Consider the following 20,779-nt stretch of genomic DNA (forward strand, 5'->3'; position numbering starts at 1 on the left):
GATGTAATATTTACATACTAAGTACATTATCATTCGTAGTAACAATGTTGTGTCATCTCCTATATGTTAAAATTGCGTATATTAATTCTGTAGGTAAGTATTAGGTTTAAACACATAAAAGCTTGAACAATGAGATGACGCTTACTTTTTAGTTTTTACCAAATAGAATTATTGATCATTTTATAATTATTGTTCTTGAAACCTACGCTACATCTTGTAGCCTAACGATATTTTTTTTGACGTGACGTACCCAATTATACTTAATTTACAAAAATGCATCCGTGCATGCAATATCCTCTATGAATTCTATAGGTACCTAACTGATTACAGAAAATTTCCACGACTATCGATAATTTCCGCCGCTCCTTGTTCACCACCCCATCCCTAACTTTCAGTGCCCCTAGTCCGCGGCCAAAGCTACCCGACCGCACCCGTGTGCCACAACCGCATAGACAAAAATAAAAAAAAATGCGACCCATAAACAAGTGCTAAGTGTTAGTGTGGCTGTGGGGGATTTTAACACATGTGGCAAAGGGGCATAAGGTTCGATACGGCGTGGCATAAGCCGGGGTAGTTTCGAACGTGTTTAGAACGTCTTTGTGCTTCGGAATGATACGGTAAGTGTAAAATTAGCTTATTATAAGGGGAGTCAGGGGTTGTCTACCTTTTTGATTTCTTGGAAATACCCTAAACATATGTTACGTGGTGACGCTGAGCAGTGACCACCTATGATTTGTACATGTGAAGAACTTTTAAACTAAATAAGTTTCTATATACAGAGATAAATAAACTAAATAGCTTGGCAAAGCTACGACTTCTAACCTATAAGAGCCAATATTTTTAGCCTGATAGGCTGTAGGTATATCTATCTATCTAATCTAATACATTTAAACGAGCAATTCTTATTTATTTATATATATAATTTCGGGGATCTCGGAAACGGCTCAAACGATTTCGATGAAATTTGCTATAACCCCCCATTTGCTATATGGGGGTTTTCGGGGGCGCAAAATTGATACAGCTAGGTTTTTTCTCTGGGAAAACGCGCATTTTTGAGTTTTTATATGTTTTCCGAGCAAAGCTCGGTCTCCCAGATATTTTGTATAATGCGACACGGGCATATATTATTACTGCTATGCGACGTAAGCGCCAGACATAATATGTCCTTTAAGTAAATAGTCGGCGAGATTCGGGAAATGAATTAGAGATTCACTAGATATGAAATAGTAAAGATATGTGAAGTTCCATGGCAAAAGATACATTATGGTGGCTGGCGCTTACGTCGCATAGCATCGCAATAATATTGGAGCGGCGTTAATAATAGCGTAAGCGCCAACCGCCATAAGGTACCTTTACCCGTGGGACGTCACATATCTTTACTACTTCATCGCTAGTCTAATTTCTAATTCTCTAATTTCTAATTCTAAATCTTGCCGAGTATTTGTCGCTGTAGTTTCGTCGCTTACCGCTTACTTCGTTATAGTTAGGACAAAGACTTTGTGTGTCTCCTTGGATACTGAATAACAGGCAAGTTTGAGTTGTGCTTAAGGTGCAGTAAATTTAGCCTGCCGAGTTATAGAAAAAAATTAACACTTTTTTAGGTCATAATAAGGTTAGCAAAAATATGAATATCTTGGGCCTTTCTCTAGTAACTTCATCGATTCTCTGATTTCAAGACTTTCGCTTGATAGAAAAAAAATAACGAACATGTACGAGTATATTCTGCATCTTAAAATTTGTAACAATTTTTGCACTTAAGCTAAAAATATGGAAGAGCTTTTAATAATGCGCACATTATATCGAACTCATCGATTACTTTTTTGTCAAAGTTACTAAAAATAGCAAATCAAAAGCATGATATCCGCAATTACGGGCACGCACAGCCGTCTCGCTCACGCTTACGCTCAGTGAGAGTGAGCGAAGAACCTGAACCCACAGAGCCATAAGATTCGCACGTAGCTTCCACTTTTTTTAACACGTTTGCACCTATGTCGGTAAACGTGTGTTAAAAAAAAAATTGTTTTTTTTAATTTGATTAGCTATTAAGTTGGCATTAAAACTAATAGGTATATGATAATCGCAAATGGTATGTTACCATGCCGAGTAAAATATAATTCAAACGTTTTACATATTTAAAGTAGAATTTCTAAGCAGATTAGATACCGACGTTGACGTGGGTCGTAAAATTGTGCTCGTAAAAAAATGACAGACATTTGGCCCTTCGTGAAACTCGTGAAAGTGCGTAGGACAGGTAAACCTTCGTAAAACAAATTTACTAGGGAAACAAATCTAACTTGACCAGAAGGGCTAAGACGGACGGCTCTTTATCATTTGTCATCATGCCTGTCACATTCTAACAAGTTTGTAAATTCGAAAGTGAGAAATGACATGACTGGTGATAAAAATGCGACCATGATACCGCTGCAGAAGGGCTAAGATAGACGGCTCTTTATCATTTGTCATCATGCCTGTCACATTCTAACAAGTTTGTAAATTCGAAAGTGACAAATGACATGACAGGTGATAAAAATGCGACCATGATACCGCTGCAGAAGGGCTAAGATGGACGGCTCTTTATCATTTGTCATCATGCCTGTCACATTCTAACAAGTATGTAAGTGCAAAAGTGACGAATGATATGACGGGTGATAAAAATGCGACCATGATACCGCTGCAGAAGGGCTAAGATTGACGGCTCTTTATCATTTGTCATTATGCCTGTCACATTCTAACAAGTATGTAAGTGCGAAAGTGACGAATGATATGACAGGTGATAAAAATGCGACCATGATACCGCTGCAGAAGGGCTAAGATGGACGGCTCTTTATAATTTGTCATCATGCCTGTCACATTCTAATAAGTATGTAAATTCGAAAGCGACAAATGACATGACAGGTGATAAAAACGCGACCATAATACCGCTGCAGTTTGCTTGATTAAGAAGATTCCATATATATTACGTTCATAATGTAATTTATATGTTTACAGTTTTCTAAAATAGGATATGACCGTTCATTTATCTACTCGAGAGTAGGCCAAAGGTATGGCGCCATCGCTCGAAAAGATGGCACCATACCTTTGGCCTATCCTCGAGAAGATGGCGATACTTTTTGCTATTTAACAAATTTAACACATATCAGTGAAAGAATAAGGATCAAAGTCAAATGGCGTTCTAAAAGTGTTAATCATTTGTGTCGAAAGATGGCAGTAAATGTACTGACTACATAATTTATTTTAACAATATTCCTCTAGTCTACATTCTCTTTTTTATTTAGTCTACGCTCATTTGATAATAAGTTGTTAGGTCAAAACCAGCCAAGATAACTACGGCCAAGAAAAACAATGACTAACCTATGGATGTTTTCTGGGTATTTAAGTATTTATCAGTATTTGTTTGTTATAATATATCGTCATTTAATACCTAGGTACTTACAGTCCAAGATTTAGCCAATCACAAGCGTTGAGTGAAGGAAAGGAGGGGAGGCCTTTGCCCAGCATTGGGACACTAAACTGGGCTAACTAAAAAAAATAATCAAGCCTTATGTAGTTGACTATGGGACTAGTTCGATTTATATAAAATTGTATTGTTTATATACCTAATAAATCAACTAATTCGGTCTCGGATTTTTGAATTTTCGGAGGAAATTGACTGTGATATATGGGCGGACAGACAGACCCACGATTGATGCTATAGTATAAACAACATTATTTGCGGTATTTGACACATTATGACTGACGTATATAGAGATGTAACTGACGCAAATCGATTGTCACAGCAAGCGATTACGATTGGATGGCACGTAGACTGAGGTATCGAATTGTGACGTATAATGAATTTTTATTTGAGATTTAAATAAAGCTAAAATTATATGTTTTTCCCGCAAGGTAAATATAATAAATTTAATAATGCTTTGTTGCGATCTAAAATGAAATATTCATATCGATTTACTTAGACGACTACCGATTCATAACGGTGGTGTCCGGCCAACCCTAAAATTTAAAAAAAAGACGTAGAACGTAAACGTTCGCAGTGCAGTTGTTTTCCTTTGTGATTTCGATGTGCCAGACATTTTACGTAGTATTGCTGTTGTGAGTGACAGACGTCAAATACCGCAAATATAATATAATATATAATATATATAATAATAAAAGGGTTTAATTTTTGAGGTAAAAATAATGCTGTGACTATATTATTATAATATTTTATATCGATGGGTAGGATGACAGCTGTCATTTCAGTACAATTTTGCGAGATTTCGCGTTTTTAGGTTATATTATAAATTATCTGGAGTTGACACCTGTCATCCTACCCATCGAGTTTGAAAAATATTATAGGGTTCAAATAATAAAAAAAAAAAATCTTAAAGTAGGCCTCAAGTGCTCTATCACAAGTCTTATAACATTAAGAACTAGGGATGTACCGACTAGTCGCCGACTAGTCGGGAAAGCCGACTATCCGGCCTCATTTGTAGTCGGCGATTAGTCGGCGACTAGTCGGCAAAAATGGCCGATTAGTCGGTACTTTATAAATGACAGAAAAACAGGGCAAAAAGAAATAAGCAGTAAATATTTACCATGACCTGTTTACCTTTCTTACCTTTCACCTGTTTTAACCAAATTCCTATTTAGGGCATATACGAAAACTTTTGTTCGAATTGACCGTGTCGTCGCTTTCTTATGTCCGATTCGGTTGTCCTGTCAAATATAGCCTTAAGACTTTTTTTTATTTTTTTTAGTAGGTATAATGAATAGCGCGACTAAAGGTATAAAACTAGTGATGTGCCGACTATTGATTTGGCCGACTAGCCAACTAGCCGACTAGTCGGCGCTCGAATGGCCGATTAGTCGGCCGACTAGTCAGCTAGTCGGCCAGATCATTGGTTTCGTATCGTTCAGGTGAAAAACAATAGTTTTACTCCTTTGGTTGCGCTATTTCATCATATTAGCTTGGTGTTCTCTACAGCTTCAAAGACCTATCACAAGAATTCTCGTTCAATTCCTGTCTTTCTTTTATTTTGCGATCCTGAGCAGATCGTCAGTACAGCTTGTAGGAGGTATTTCCAAGGCTCTATTTCCCGTACGTAGTCGCCAGTTAAGAACCTATCTCCTGTGGTCAGCGTCTTTACGATCAACGTGCCCTGTCTAAGTCTCTAAATTTTGCAATAACATTAATAGTTCGCCATGGCTCCACCATTAAAAAAAAAACAAATCCATACTATCCATACTAATATTATGAAGGCGAAAGTGTGTCTGTCTGTCTGTTACCTCTTCACGCTTAAGCCGCTAAACCGATTTAGTTGAAATTTGGTATAGAGATAGTTTGAATCCCGGGAAAGGACATAGGATAGTTTTTATGTCGGAAATCATCCCTGAAGAGTGCAAAGGGGGGTGTAATTGAAAGAGATAATGAAATGCCTAATAATTGAAGTAAGCAATGCGCGAATTGAATGATTGCTATTAGCATTATCCAGACGCTATACCTACTTTAGCTGCTGTCACTAATTCCAAGCAGACAAAGTCGCGGGCTAAAGCTAGTACTGAATAATAATAAAATTATTTAACTATCGAACTTGCCCATGAATTCGAGTTGATATCGACCTGTAGAGGAAAACATCATCCCACCAACATACGATAACGATCTAACGGTCAATTTTATGAACAAAAGTTTTCGTATGCACCCTGAATAGGTATTTTAGTAAAATATACATAAAACATATGGTAAATACTGACTGTTGATTTCTTTTTTTTCTGTTTTTCTTGCACTAATAAAGTGCCGACTAATCGGCCATTTTTGCCGACTAGTCGCCGTCTAATCGCCGACTACAAATGTGGCCGGATAGTCGGCTTTCCCGACTAGTCGGTACATCCCTATATAAAACCGATTGTTTTTAAAGTGCATTTGAACCGAACTTAGACTAGACGAAATTAATGAGTAACGATCTGGCCGACTAATCGGCCATCCGAGCGCCGATTAGTCGGCTAGTCGGCCAAATCAATAGTCGGTACATCACTATTAAGAACAGTAACATAATATCGCGACATGAGCATGACATGTCGTGTCATAATTATTGTCATATTTATGTGCAACATTTTTAAACAATAAATCGTTAATACTGCTAAGTATAAATCTTAGACAAACGTGCTATAAGTGGGTTTTTCCAGACAGTCTGGCGACGTCTGACCTAATTTTAGCGCATAGTCGATTGGCGACCGCTGGTTCTGTCTGGGACAATTTCATTACTGTATTTGTTAAGGTATTTGACCTTATACTTCAAATAAAAATGCCTATCAAGGTAAATATTGTTAAATTGTTTTGTGCAAAACAAGGTAATTGTTATGTTGAGCCAGATAGCATTTATAGATAGCAACGCCGCATTAGACGTCCCTTGCTGCGTTTTAAGGACTGCGTGAAACGCGACATGGTCGCTTTTGACATCGAAAGGGATAATCTCTCTACTCTACTGATAATTCCGCTACTCGATGCTAGATGTCGACTACGAAGATAATAGTCGTTTTGGTAATAAAACTGATGTATGGAGTGAGCATATGTATTTTTTTCTCTATGGCCAAACTCAACCAATATAGCCCGCAGCACTGCGCAAAACACAACAAACAAAACTGCCATATTGGCATGAAAATATTTTATTTCCGTGCCGGCGTTGGAAGAAATAGCTCAAACACACCCACAGCAATAGTTAAACGGTTTGCGATGGTATTTGCTTTGTCCAAACGCGATCTACGCTCAAATGGTCGCACTTCTCTCGCCTGTCGTGTCACGTGTCTCGCACTTACGTACTTGTTAGAGCGAGACAGCGACGATGACAGAGAACAAAAGGGCGACCATCATAGCATTAAGCTTGGACAACATTTGTTTACATGGGAGAGTGTTTTGCACTTTAGTCGTTTAATGTTAGTGGACTATTCATGAAGTTGAAGCTATACTCTGTATCTTTAGGTATTTCAATAAATGTAAGCAAACAATTTGTACTTTTTCGGGAGTTTTAACATTTATTGGTTAACCAACCAAATACAAAATCGCCTGGATCAGTCACTGAACGACCTGACTATAACCTACATATTTGATCTTATAATATTTTCATCTATCCTTGACTGGCTTACTGGCTCCGCCATTTGAGGGTAGATTTTGTTTACTTTTATTTAAATACCTAAAAATACAGAGTATAGTGCCATGCTATGCAGTACCCGATATCACATCACTTTCTGTATTGTAAACAGAACACTGATTTGTGTGCAATAATCTTATTTTTATCTTTATAAAATTATAATGAGGATAATTGATGATGACAGCAAGCGCAACATTTTAGGTCAGGGAATCGTCGGAAAAATACGGTTGTTAACGTAAATTACACAAAGCCCCTGTTAGTATCTTGCAGTAACATTGCAGCCAATTAGAAAACAGATATATTAAATGTGCTCGGATACTAAGGCGCCTTTGTTCCGGTACTAATTCTAATGGATGCAATTAATTTACATACTTAGCTATTGCGACTGTTAAGGGGCCCACTGATTAACAGTCCGCCGGACGGTATCGGCCTGTCAGTTAGAACAAAATTTTGACAGTTCCGAATAACTGACAGGCCGATACCGTCCGGCGGACTGTTAATCAGTGGGCCCCTTTACCGAGTTTGATAAAAGCTGTTCAACTAAGTAAATGTTTAAAGAATATATTCTTTCATGTCTGGCTTTTCTAGTGACCTAACCTAGGATGGTCTTTAAGAAGCCTTTGATCCAATGACGAGTTTGTCACGGGCTGTAAATATATTTTTCGAAAATATGTAAATTAAATGCCAATATATTTTCTCAAAAAAAATCTGTGAACGTGTCTTAAGCCTATTTTTTTCACACATTTTGTATTTCCATCAACTCTGGTGTCAAATTCAAGTCACAATTTTTTATAAGTCTACCCCCCTTCTACTATAAATATAACCTTTTGATAACGACAGCTTATAAAAACTTCGGTAAAAGTTCATGTATATTAAAACTTGGCTTAACACGCTACCGCGTGTCTAATAAATAAGATAGATAATAAAAAAGTTTTGATGCCAGTTATTACAAGTAATGGTTAATTTAGACAAAAATTGTTGAAACGTCGTTAAATCAAGGTAATTGAATAAAATTCGCGTTAGACCCGTCTATAAATGTGAGTTAAAAATTGTTTGTTAAAATAGGCGCCAAACGAAATGGTGGTGGCGAACGCAAAACGAAATATCAATAAAAGCAGAAGAACTTTATACTTTGGCAACACTTATTAGATACGCTACTACAGTAGAATATGCTTCTTAATTATTAGATATTAGCCATTTTCTTAATTACCCCGGTTTCGAAGTTATCCCAATGCACCCAGTACTTACAGTACTAAGAAATACGTTGCATAAAAAAGTGCGAGTCGGACTCGCGCACGAAGGTTTCCGTACCATTAAGGGGCCCACTGATTAACAGTCCGCCGGACGGTATCGGCCTGTCAGCTAGAACAAAATTTTGACAGTTCCGATCAACTGACAGGCCGATACCGTCCGGCGGACTGTTAATCAGCGGGCCCCTTTACGCAAAAAATGGCAAAAAAAATAACGTTTGTTGTAAGGGAAGGGAGCCCCACTTAAATATTTATTTTAGTATGTGTTGTTATAGCAGCAACCGAAATACAACATCTGTGAATTTTTTACTGTCTAGCCGTCACGGTTCATGAGATACAGCCTGGTGACAGACATACAGACGAACAGACAGACGAACAGACAGACGGACACTACGGACAGAGGAGTCTTAGTAATAGGGTCCCGTTTTTACCCTTCGGGTACGGTACCCTAAAAAGAACCTTAATATTTACGATGTCTTACAACACAAGTAAAAATCTATAAAATCCATATGGAACCCCATACATGAGCAAGCATCTGCATACAGATGAATACAGAATGCAGTGAGAAATGGTAATACTCAGTCTCAGTGTACCTACTCAGTGTAATGTTCGCTTTTGCAGTTTGCAACCGAAGCTTTTGTGGCGGCTGAATAGACGGGGTTTTCAAAAGTTATACGGGGAAGCTACGATAATAGTCTGTGTTGTGTCGCTAATATCAAGCAGGTAAACATAGCTGAATTGAATAAAATCGTTTTGAGATGTTTACATTATTATTGTGACTTTAGAGACTGGGATATTTTTAGTAGTAGCTAAGCTATACCTATTATATCGGTACATATAGATCAACACATACATTATTATACTTCCGAAAAAAAGTTGAAATAACACCCTTTATAAAAGCATAACTTGTAAAATAGGTAAAATATATGTACATTCCAAAAGTAGGTTACCTAAATGTGATACTAGTTCTCTATGTCAATTGTGTGATTGAAAAAATGAAGAAGAAGAAAGCATTTATTAGCACAATGACATAACCTTAAAACTAAGAATAGGTAATTACACAAAATGAAAAGTTGCGCTAAATGGTCCTCACTCAGCTAGGTGTCACGGTATGAGCCACATGGCACAAACCGCGACGCTAATTTTCAGTAAGGCCCAGTGGATGGACTAGGTGGCACTTAGTAAAGGACATAATGTACAAAAATAAAGGAAATGCAGATGCATTAGGTAATACAAAGACAGTTTTTTTTGTCGTGTAATCTACACACGAATCTATCCAGGTATGAGGTACATTTGTTGCCTTGAATCTTTACGATCAATTTTACTGGATTTGAGTTTGTTTTTTATTTATTTTTTATCAGCTTTTACCTCAATCTCTTCTTATCATAATTGAAAATAATTCAACTTAGGTATCATTCATTCGAAGGGTTTTTCAAAAGTCGTCGACTCACTCTCTTAGCCCCCCGCACTTACAAAAGAAATGAAATGTCGGGTTTCTAAACCGTCGGATTCATGAAGCGGTCTTTGATATGCTAAATGCGTCTTTCAACAGTGAAGTGAATGACGGGCATAAGTTACGAGGGTATGTGAGAGTATGTGATGGATATTTTCTTAATATTGGCAGAGAATTCAAGTGGGTATAGTATCTATGGGTATCCGTGTACATATAATTACTCATAAGGAAAACTAAAGTTAGGTGGAAAAGTATTATTTTGCGTGAGTAAATATATTTTATTTAAAACCACGTTTTTTTGCAGTGATTTAAATATTGAACTATCTGAATGTTGCGTTTAATTTGTTCGATTCGTCTCTCTGAATCCAAAAGGCGTTTTCAATAATACAATTCAGATAGTCACTTTCGGTGTACAAAAAAAATCTTAATAATATATTACTCTTACTCTACCATTCTGATGGCATATCTTGTCAAAAATGTGTTTAGATAGGTCGTCCAATTTCACGACAGTCATCGGCAGTCAGTCACCAAACCCGTAGTCTAAACAGCAATGCATAAATCGTCTGCAATAAACACAAAGGCCTGTGATGACCCATTATTAAGTAAATACCTAGAAATATGATCACGAAAACTAATGTCAACAAAGGTGAAAAAAGGAAAACAAAAATAAACTATATTATGGCCTAAAAACTGCTTATCATAAAAGAAACATCAGGCTAGACATTCCAATCTTCGCTTGATAAATTGAACCTGACGATCTAAAAAGTGCGTAATAGTGTTTTGTGAGAAAGAGAATTATGGGTCTGTCGTTTTTATTATTATTACATGCGCATCAGTTGCAAATGTTTTACAAACATGCTGTCAATCAACAAACATGTAAACAAGATGATTAAAAAAAATGTAAGTATGTGATATCATGCGTTCGAATTTGTTATTGTTATCCATCGCAATTCAACGCGGTAACGCAGTGCGATGGGCACCTTTGCGCCGGGACTGCCGGGAGTAGCGCGGGGAGGCCTCTTTCAGTAGTTTTTATATTCCTTATTTAATTTTAGATATATTTAAGGTTCTTAGTTTTAATTTAGTTTTATTCATAGATATATTTAGTTCATTTGTTATAATAATACCATAAAAGTGCTTTTATATATTTAAGTGTTAAAATGGTCCGGATCCGGGCTGAGGCCTCAGACACTCACCCTATAAAGGTCCAGGTCCAGGCCAAAGCGTCCGACACTTCGTTTTGTAAAGAAAGTATCACGTGATCACCGGTCACCGATCATAAAAACGAATTGTCGGACGCCTCGGCCACGACCTGTAAAGGTACCACCAGTTTGGCACTGACATAAACGCTAGCGTGAACGTAACTTACTTTCTATGCACCTCGCTCGTACTGGCATATTAGTGCGAGCGAGATGTAGAGAAAGTAAGTTACGTAGGACGTTAGCACAAATGTCAGTGTTGTCACAGTCAGAGGCTCGTGATACGGTTGCTAGCGTGAGTCATCCTTAACATTTTAAGCTACGAGTCTTATGCAAGCTCTTCACTTAACTCATTAATTATTCATAATAACAACTACATGTTACAATAATATGCAAACTTCCATTAAAAAAGACAGCGAGGGCGTAGATTGAAAACTCCGCAGAGTAACATCATGGGTTCTACGCCAGTTCCTTTTGGCAGTCGGCCAAATAGCTTGCAGAACGAATTTCGCCTCGGCCACTCCTTTACGACGTGAGTGGACGACAGACGCAACCGCGAATCGGTAAAGTTCCTACCTACAAAATAAAAAAAAGCAAATCTTTTTTTTTTTTTTAGAAAATCTGTTAAAAACGTAATCTATGTAACCCATATCATCAACTACGTCAGTGGGGTGACACTGGACCGTTTGAGCGCTTTCCGATCGGCTGAGCGTTGCAATGAGCAATTAATTCCTTCAATTAATTTAATTTCCTCGTAGGTGTGATAAAAACATCAACCAACATATGATCTGACAGCGTGTCGAATAGAAGCCCTGTTGCGAGCCGTCGCGTGAGATTACTATTGATCTCACACAAAGCCGCAAACACGTTACGAGTACCCACACGATTCCATAAAGTACCATACCTGTACACTCGACAACAAAATAGGTATCAATTTAAGTGCCTACTTTGCTCTAAAATTCTAAATGTAATTTAAATTCTAAAATTATTATATTTACATACTAGCGACCCGCCCCGGCTTCGCACGGGCTACAAAAAGCTTTAACAAATTATACACCAAAACCTTCCTCAAGAATCACTTTATTATATATGATAGGTGAAAAAAGTTCCTTAAATTAGAATCGACCTCCAGGTTTATAAAAAAACACATTTATTTCGGAATACAAAAATCCATAACAGGTTAGTCAAACAGTTACTTGTAATTTAGATGTTAGTACTTAACTTATTAGATACCTATCTACCTACTACCATAGGGAGCTAAGGAACGGTGCAGGTTCGACCAGTGCTGCATATAGCGACTAACGAGCCTTACCCGCTATCACACTCAGGCATAGTCTAATAAAACATGGTCTTCCATTCCCAGAGTGACACGGGCCTACGTCACAACAACATGGCCGCTATATATAGCGCTATCGCATATTATCATATAGCGCTGTCGCATGATGACGTAGGCCCGTGTCAGTTAGGTGACCTAGAAAAGACGGGAATGGAGTACCAGGCGGAGTATATTATTATACCATGCACTCAGGATACTGTTGCTACTGTCAAGCACTCTGCGACGCGTCGCGGCGGTACGCTTTCTTAGGGTAACATTTCATTTCTGACCGCAGCTGCACTACTGGTACTGAACGCGGTGGCGGCAGAATATTACGAGGTGTTATTGTCAATTTCCATATGATAGTAAAATGAACAGTAGTGCAGCTGTCGTTGGAAACGGACTGTCACCTTTATTGTAGCAGAGAAACTGTCTACCTGCGCGTCAGCGAGCATCCCTGACGCGCTGCAGAAGCGTGGCAGACGCAACAGTACCCTGAAGGCGTTGTTAAACTGAACCCGTAGGGCGCTGACCGATCTTTGCGAATAATTAGCCCATAGGCTGCAACTGTAAAGAGAGGTACAGTAGGCTCTAAAGAGTGTAATTTTGACTTGAGCTGTACAGCCTCTGAACCTATGTTATATATAAAAGCGGCTTCACCTATACGACTCAAACCTCGTGCAATATAAATGGAACCGTCTACACTACCTCATTCAAAAGGTCTCAAGTGACTGTTCTTTGTAAGAATTATAAGCTTTGTATGAGTAAGAGCGGAGCAATCGGCAATAGGGTCACGCACTGTGGAGTGGAACAAAAATTTTAATGCGTACCTGTTCTGGAATAAGGAATTAAAATGAGACCAAAATGGGTCTCTATTGTTTCTCATAAAGTTTTAAATCATAATGTATTGTTTGTTCACATTTTCGTTAGTCAAATTTGGTTTTTCTCAGAAACGCGTAACTTTTCAGGATTGGCATAAAACATACCTAACCTAACCTAACCTATCTATATGATACCCCCACGAAAATCCTGAAAGTTAACGGTTTCAGAATTATGACTAATGATAATTTAATTTGACAATCATTACATTATGACTTTCAATAATTATGTCAAACAAAGAGACCCCGATCAAAAATGGATATATTTGTATGAACTTAGAAAGTGCCTATAGTAGGTGACAGAGTTCAAGTAAATAACGTAAATGTTTTGTATTGAATGCGTTAATTTTAAGGCTCACAATACAATACAAATACTCTTTATTCCACACCTTAATAAATAAAAACACTACAAAAGAAAACAGAAACAAAAGCAGAGGTAAACAACAGGCGGTCTTGAAAGGTGTAGAAAAAGGTCTAAAAAGAAAGAATGAAAGAAAGAAAATACATGTATTTACGTCAAACCAAACCAGTTAAATTACAAACAAGACATAGATCACATAGACGTTAAAAAGGACCCCCGCTCAGCGTAATGTTTTGAAAAGATGTATCCCGACTAGTTTCTTGCCGGTCCCATATTGAGATACCCTCTCAAATTTAGGAGAGATTTAAATCTTCTCGGGCGGTGTAGGGTTAGAGCCGGTGTAGCTTTATTTGACGTTCATTAGCGCATTGTAATATGGCTACTTGAAAAATAAACTCTCATATCTTTACCTACTTAGCTACTTACCCTGGGCATAAAGATACCTTTAAAGAAGTTGATTTGATCAAAGCTAAAATATTGCGTTAGTTCAATTCCCAGTTTGTATCAATATTTTTTCGGAACTTATGTACGGAATATCATTTGATATTTATCTGTCACATTTCGGTGAAGACAAAAACCATAAAAAACTGCATAATATATTCACTAAAAAATTTAAAGGTATCACTTTCTGCTGGCGTGGGTACACTGGGTTCTAATAGCCCTATCCATTATCTCTTTCAACCATGAGAGGAGGCTTATATGCAGATATATTTTTAGTACAAGCATCCTAAATCTAACACACGGACTAATAGCTACCCTACCCGTATTTTCACTTAATTATCTTAAGTTTTCCTATACCTACCATACAAATACAACAAACAACAACATTGTAGAAGCTGTTTGTCAACAGGCCGATAAATATGTCTATATTTTCATGATGACAACATTGACAACTTAAGGAATGTTAACACAATGGCAAATTCCGGATCAGAACAAGGGTAGACAATATAATCCAAACAACCTTCTTGGTGCTAAATGATCGTATATCCATATTTTTATCTTTAAAGATAAGTCCTTATTCAATGGAAGAAAAGCCTTATTAACTATTCATCTGGACAACGAAACAACGAAAGTTTCCGTTTTGAGGGTGCTTGAGTTGAGGTTCTTTTCGGAATCCGATAACTGACGCTTGATTAGATTGGAACTGTCTTGGATGATGTTTGTTACAGCGTGATGGGTTTTATGTTGTAAATAGATTTGCATTTAAGATCTTCGTGAGAAACTTTTTAAATAGGCGGTCTTTCTTAGTACTTACATCTTAGTATAATATTGCATCTTACTTTTATAAATAAATAAATAAATATTATAGGACATTCTTACACAGATTGACCAAGTCCCCCAGTAAGCTCAAGAAGGCTTGTGTTACTTTTGCACAATTGGTTAACTGTTTGTAGAAACGGGAAAGTCGTTACTAGGTATACTAATAGTAGGTAGGTGTGTAGGTTCTCTGTGATATGTTAAAATGAAATATCAGTTACTTCCCTAATAATGTTGCAGCCGTATTCGAACAATGAGATACGGCCGTTGGATTAGCACAATGTTTGTATGACGTTAATTTAAATAGAAATTGAACTTTCGGTGTAAGTATACTTTTTTTTGTATAAATAATATGGGACTAATATCGATCTTATCATTATACTGAACAACAATTCGGTTATGTCTTATCCCAAATGTATCTTCAATTATTAATTGCAAAAATTATTAAGTGTGGGTGGCGAGATACACCGAAGTGCGACTGTGGAGCACCTGTACAGTCCATTTCCCACATTGTCCACGAGTGCCCAAAAAGAAAGTACCCAGGAGATCCTCTGGACTTACTTAAGCTAAGCGAAAACGCAGCCCATTGGGTGAAGAACCTATAGATATTAATTTGTAAATTTGTAAAGCGATCATGAGTTGTATTAATGCCATACGACTAAATAAATAAATTGCAAACCAAACCCTAATAAAGTATCAATGAAATGACCAAACTATGTGTTCTATAGTTACAATATCGACCACATTTCCCAAGAGGGCAACTCACAAAGTATCCAAGCTCAGATCGAGAGCTGGGAGGTCAAACCCGATAACTAGCAACAAACACATTTTGAGAAATTTGGATTTGAAAGTTTAGATGTCTACAATTCTGCTTGCTGAGTCGATGACTTCATGAATGCGTAAATATTATTTGAAAATTAATGTTATTAGCGTATGTTTTTATGATAACAAGCATACATTTTTAAGGTCAGTTTTATTTTAGATTTATTTTCGACAGAGAATCACCTATCGGGTTTTACATAAGTATATATAATAGTCAAATAATACTTATGTTATTTTTATATGGATTTATTCAGAGTTAAATCAACATTTTATTTGTAAAATAATTATGTCCGCGGCATTACCCACGGTAGTTGGTTGTTTTCTTTTCTACCCTCCATCACAGATTATATAATAGTTCTCCTCCATTCCAATTCTAAAACTTCCGTTTGCTGTAGTTCGAATTCCATAACAATCGGTTCAATAGTTTAGCCGCAATAAGATAACCAGTGAATATAAATAAGTTATACAAATTGCTACTTGATTTTATTGTAAGTACCTACAAAACAAATTAGATAGATATTTGTTTCTGTAAAGTCTTTAAACGTTAATGCGTATTTACCACTAGAAAGAGCTTGAAAATATAGTATTTTAAACTTTCGCGTTTTGAACACATATTAAATCACATTTATAGACGGGTCTAACGCGAATTTTATTCAATTACCTTGATTTAATTTAAATTTAAATCAAATTAATTGAATAAATCAAGGTAATTGAATAAAATTCGCGTTAGACCCGTCTATAAATGTTATTTAATAGAGCTTGAAAATATGAGCAGTGCTGTATAAAAAAGTAATTACTTTAAATTCGAGATTATCGACTTATCGGGTTTGACCTCCCAGCCCTGGAGATAGGTAATGTTGCGCAGTGGAGGGCGGGCACGATAAATAGTGGCAGATACTTGATTTAGCTCTGCGCAACAACTGTACAAACACTGTTGTTTTACTTAAGTACTACATATACCTTATATGTAGTTTACTTGTGACTGTTGTGTTACTTGTTTTATTGGTGTTGTTTAACGGAGTTATTGCAACTTAGGAACTCAAGTACCTACAGTTTAGAAACGAAGAGAGTCATATTCATATGTGCGTCATATCAGGTTTTGTACAGTTTTTGTTTCTTCTAGTATAGTATTTATGAGTGGTCTGCATATTTATGGTATTTCATAAATGTTTGCAATTATTTTTTTATGTCTTTGTTTTTATGATCTTATCTAATCTAACTTGGTCTAATAAAGACAGGTGAGAAGTAGGAATTTTAAAATGGGATTGTAATTATCGCTTTGCAAATGTAACAAAAAAATATTATACCCAAAAATGTTTGTTTTTTGTGCTTTTAAACTTTTGACAGCACTTTTGCTAGGCTTTACCCAAAGACCCCAAATCTAATCGTCGTCGCCCAAATCTAATGTTTAGTTAATTTCATTTTTATGTGTATTGTTTTTCTTTGTAATTTCTTTTATTTTGTAGTTTCACAGTGCCTTATGGTTTTATACTGTAATGCTGTGTTACTTATTTGATCAATAAAATAAATAAATTACCAAACATTTTTTTTATACTAATTTATTATTGCTTTTCAAATTTTTCCATTCAAAGCGTCTTTTTTACGTCAATTAATACATCCTAAGGGCCACCCCACATCTAGCGTCTTTCGAGCGTCGGCGTCTCGTCGGCGTCTACAACTCTATGGCCCAACGTCGACGCGACGTCGACGCAACTGCGCAGCGACGTCATTTTCCATAGCGCTGACCGACGCCGACGCCCGAAAGACGCCAGATGTGGGGTGGCCCTTACTTTTAAAATAAGTTATAATTCATCAAAACAGTCTGAAAGTGGCCACTTGGCCATTAACTCGTAATCTAACTGCAATAAATATATTTTTAGCTTTCCGGTTAAGATAACATTTTGCTCATTTTGTAGGTTGACATAAATTTACATTGTAGTGTAGAAATACAACTATAAACATAAAATTCTTATGAATATATCACGTATTTAATGGATTTTCAGTATTTTCACATTATGTTTTACTTTAAAGTAAATTAAAACATAATAAAAATACTTTTTTCTTCACAGGCCAATTCGAACGTACTTATACTGACATCAGAATGATGTTTAAATCATGTTATTTAGTTATCGGGTGTCGTCCGCGCCAATACATGTACGGACAAGTACGAGTGAAATATACGGTAACTAAATAGCATGATTCAAATATCATCCCGATGTCAGTGAAAGTTCGAATTGGCCTGATTGTATTGGTTACAAAATAAAGCCCCCAGATGGGTTCCGTCTATTTGGCATAACTTCCGTGACCCGAAACGCATCTGGCATAACCTGTTTGGTAGAAATATTTTTCGACGAATGTTAAATTTGCAGAAAGCTTCAGTTTGTATAATATGCAATAGCCCGAATGTTTCCAAGTCCGAATCTTAAATAAACTACTACTATCATGGCCGAATTTTGATACGAATAATTTTATTTTGCATTTGTTTAAATTTCCGAAATGTGATTTGCATAATCTGTTTAGCATAATAGGATTTAGGCGAATATTTACATCGAAGAAAACGTATTTAGATTCTTTCTATTTGGTATAACTTGTATGACCTAAAACCCATCTGTCATAAGCTACATTTGGCAGAATGTTTTTCGACGAATGTTAAAATTAAAATTCAAGTCTAATTTATATTTAACAATGCATAAAACACCAAAATATGTGGCTGACTGACTCATTAACGCAGAGCCGTAACTAAAAGCTCTGCCTACGTCTATAATTCGTAAAAAAACATTATTGTATTGTATTGTAACTTTGGGTGGGAACATATTATTGGCATTTTAGATGTATACATATTTTTAGCTCACAAAACAAACGAAAACAAACTGTTGCCCGAAAAGTGGGTTAGGTTAGGTTAAAACTGCGTCCCCCAAGAAAACGAACTGTTGTCTGAAAAGTGGGTTAGGTTAGGTTAGAACTGCGACCCCCAAGAAAACGAACTGTTGCCAGAAAAGTGGGTTAGGTTAGGTTAGAACTGCGACCCCACGAAAACAAACTGTTGCCTGAAAAGTGGATTAGGTTAGGTTAGAACTGGAACCCCACGAAAACGAACTGTTGCCAGAAAAGTGGGTTAGGTTAGGTTAGAACTGCGACCCAGCGAGAACAAACTGTTGCCAGAAAAGTGGGTTAGGTTAGGTTAGAACTGCGACCCCACGAAAACAAACTGTTGCCTGAAAAGTGGGTTAGGTTAGGTTAGAACTGCGACCCCACGAAAACAAACTGTTGCATGAAAAGTGGGTTAGGTTAGGTTAGAACTGCGACCCCACGAAAACAAACTGTTGCCAGAAAAGTGGGTTAGGTTAGGTTAGAACTGCGACTCCACGAAAACAAACTGTTGCCAGAAAAGTGGGTTAGGTTAGGTTAGAACTGCGACCCCGCGAAAACAAACTGTTGCCAGAAATGAAATTATGAGAAAATAATAGTTGCGAATTGGGAAAAATTCGGCAAATTAATTTCCGCCAAAAATATTCGGCCTACAACATATATGATTCTTGCAAGTATGCAAAACATTTCTATGCCATAAGATTTTATGCTTGTAGTACTTTATGCTTAATGGCGAATTATGCAAAAACAAATTATTACAAATAAAATTATGCGAACTGAAACAGATACCAGGTCTCGATTCGGACATTAAATTTATGCCAAAAGATACTTCGATCAATAAAAATTATGCGTAGAGTATGTATGCGCAACAATCCAGTACCAAGTGAGTTTATACTAACAGTATGTTATGCCTAAAGTTATTATGCACAATAGAATTATTACAAAAAAAATTATGCCAAAGATAGGGGAACCGCCCCAGATATCTAGACGCTAAAATATTACATTTAGTGAAACCTTATACGAATAAGCTGAAATACTTGAGAAAAGGAAAGCTTTCAGAATATCAAATTACAGTCAAATATTTGTTATTATATTTCTGTCGCCACTGAGGCGTAGGGAATTATATTAAATCGAGAATATCGGGAAGAAAGAGAATTTCAGCAAGGTTGAGAGTTTTATTAAAATAAGGTAACGAAGCTAAAACCAAGGAGAAAGGAATTGAAAATATTATCTGTCTGAATTTTGAGATTGAAGGCATGAAAATGATTATAACCCGATCTTATACCGTTTGATTAAATTTTCCCTCAAGAACGACGAATCTCGTCTCCCCACTTATAAGTAGAAAGTTGTAAGAAGGTAAGGGGTATTAAGCTATAGTAGGCCAATCATAATATATTATTATAAATTTTCAAAGAAATAATTCCCAGCAAGCTGGAAATCGTTTTAATACCTTCATTTGGTCCTAAATGCGTGTAACCCGAGTTTGCGCAACCTCAGGAGGTGTGCATAAATTTTTGGAGCCTTCAGAGATAATTTTTTCCTTGCACCACACACATGCACACCTCCTGGGATTGGGGAAACTCGGATTACGGGCATTTAGGATCAAATTAAGGTATTAAAACGACCTCCAGCTTTCTTCGTGTTAACATTTATTTGCTCATGGCTCTGATACTTTAGAGCGGCGGTCGGCAACCTGCGGCCCGCGGGCCGCATGCGGCTCGTGAAACTGTCACTTGCGGCCTGCGAGCCTCTCTGGCTATGTAATATTGAGAAACGACAATGTCTGATAAAGTCATAAATATTAACAAAGTGCGGCCCGCGTCAACTTACTCATCGTTAACTACGCTACTAAAACTACGCAAAAAAAGGTTGCCGACCGCTGCCTTAGAGTATAGATTTCATATGTTATGTACACAGACAAAATATCCTCCAGACTTAGCATAGTCGCGCTACCCCCTCTGCCACGCATATGGTAATTTTACTCCATGTTCGAGTCGAAAGTGTCTTTGTGTGACGTCTGTGAACTCGTTCGTCGTTTGAACGGCCCAATCATGGCACGGGACTTCGCTCACCTCGTCCCGCGCACCCCCGCATTTTTGGCATCATCGGTTGCATGAAATAATTGCTCTAAACTCGGTCTAGAGGATTCCTAGTCTATGGTTATGTATGACCACGTTACCTACATGTACCTCGCATCTGACATAAAGTTTATTCGATAGGCGATCAAATCGAAAAGTCAAATATAATATGTT

At 37.0% G+C, this 20,779-nt stretch overlaps 1 protein-coding gene across 4 annotated transcripts in view; it reads left to right on the plus strand.

Moving 5' to 3' along the window:
- The first annotated feature begins 395 nt into the window (after nt 1-395).
- Nucleotides 396-20,779, plus strand: part of LOC134792019 (uncharacterized) — an 84,923-nt gene continuing 64,539 nt past the window's right edge. For 3 of the 4 annotated variants that reach the window (XM_063763135.1, XM_063763137.1, XM_063763138.1), the window contains exon 1: nt 396-617. The gene's annotated coding sequence lies outside the window, so the exon portion shown is untranslated. The remainder of the gene's footprint in view (nt 618-20,779) is intronic. The other variant, XM_063763136.1, reaches the window with a different exon arrangement.

The sequence above is a fragment of the Cydia splendana genome, chromosome 7 (assembly GCF_910591565.1).
Source record: "Cydia splendana chromosome 7, ilCydSple1.2, whole genome shotgun sequence".
Lineage (NCBI taxonomy): Eukaryota > Metazoa > Arthropoda > Insecta > Lepidoptera > Tortricidae > Cydia > Cydia splendana.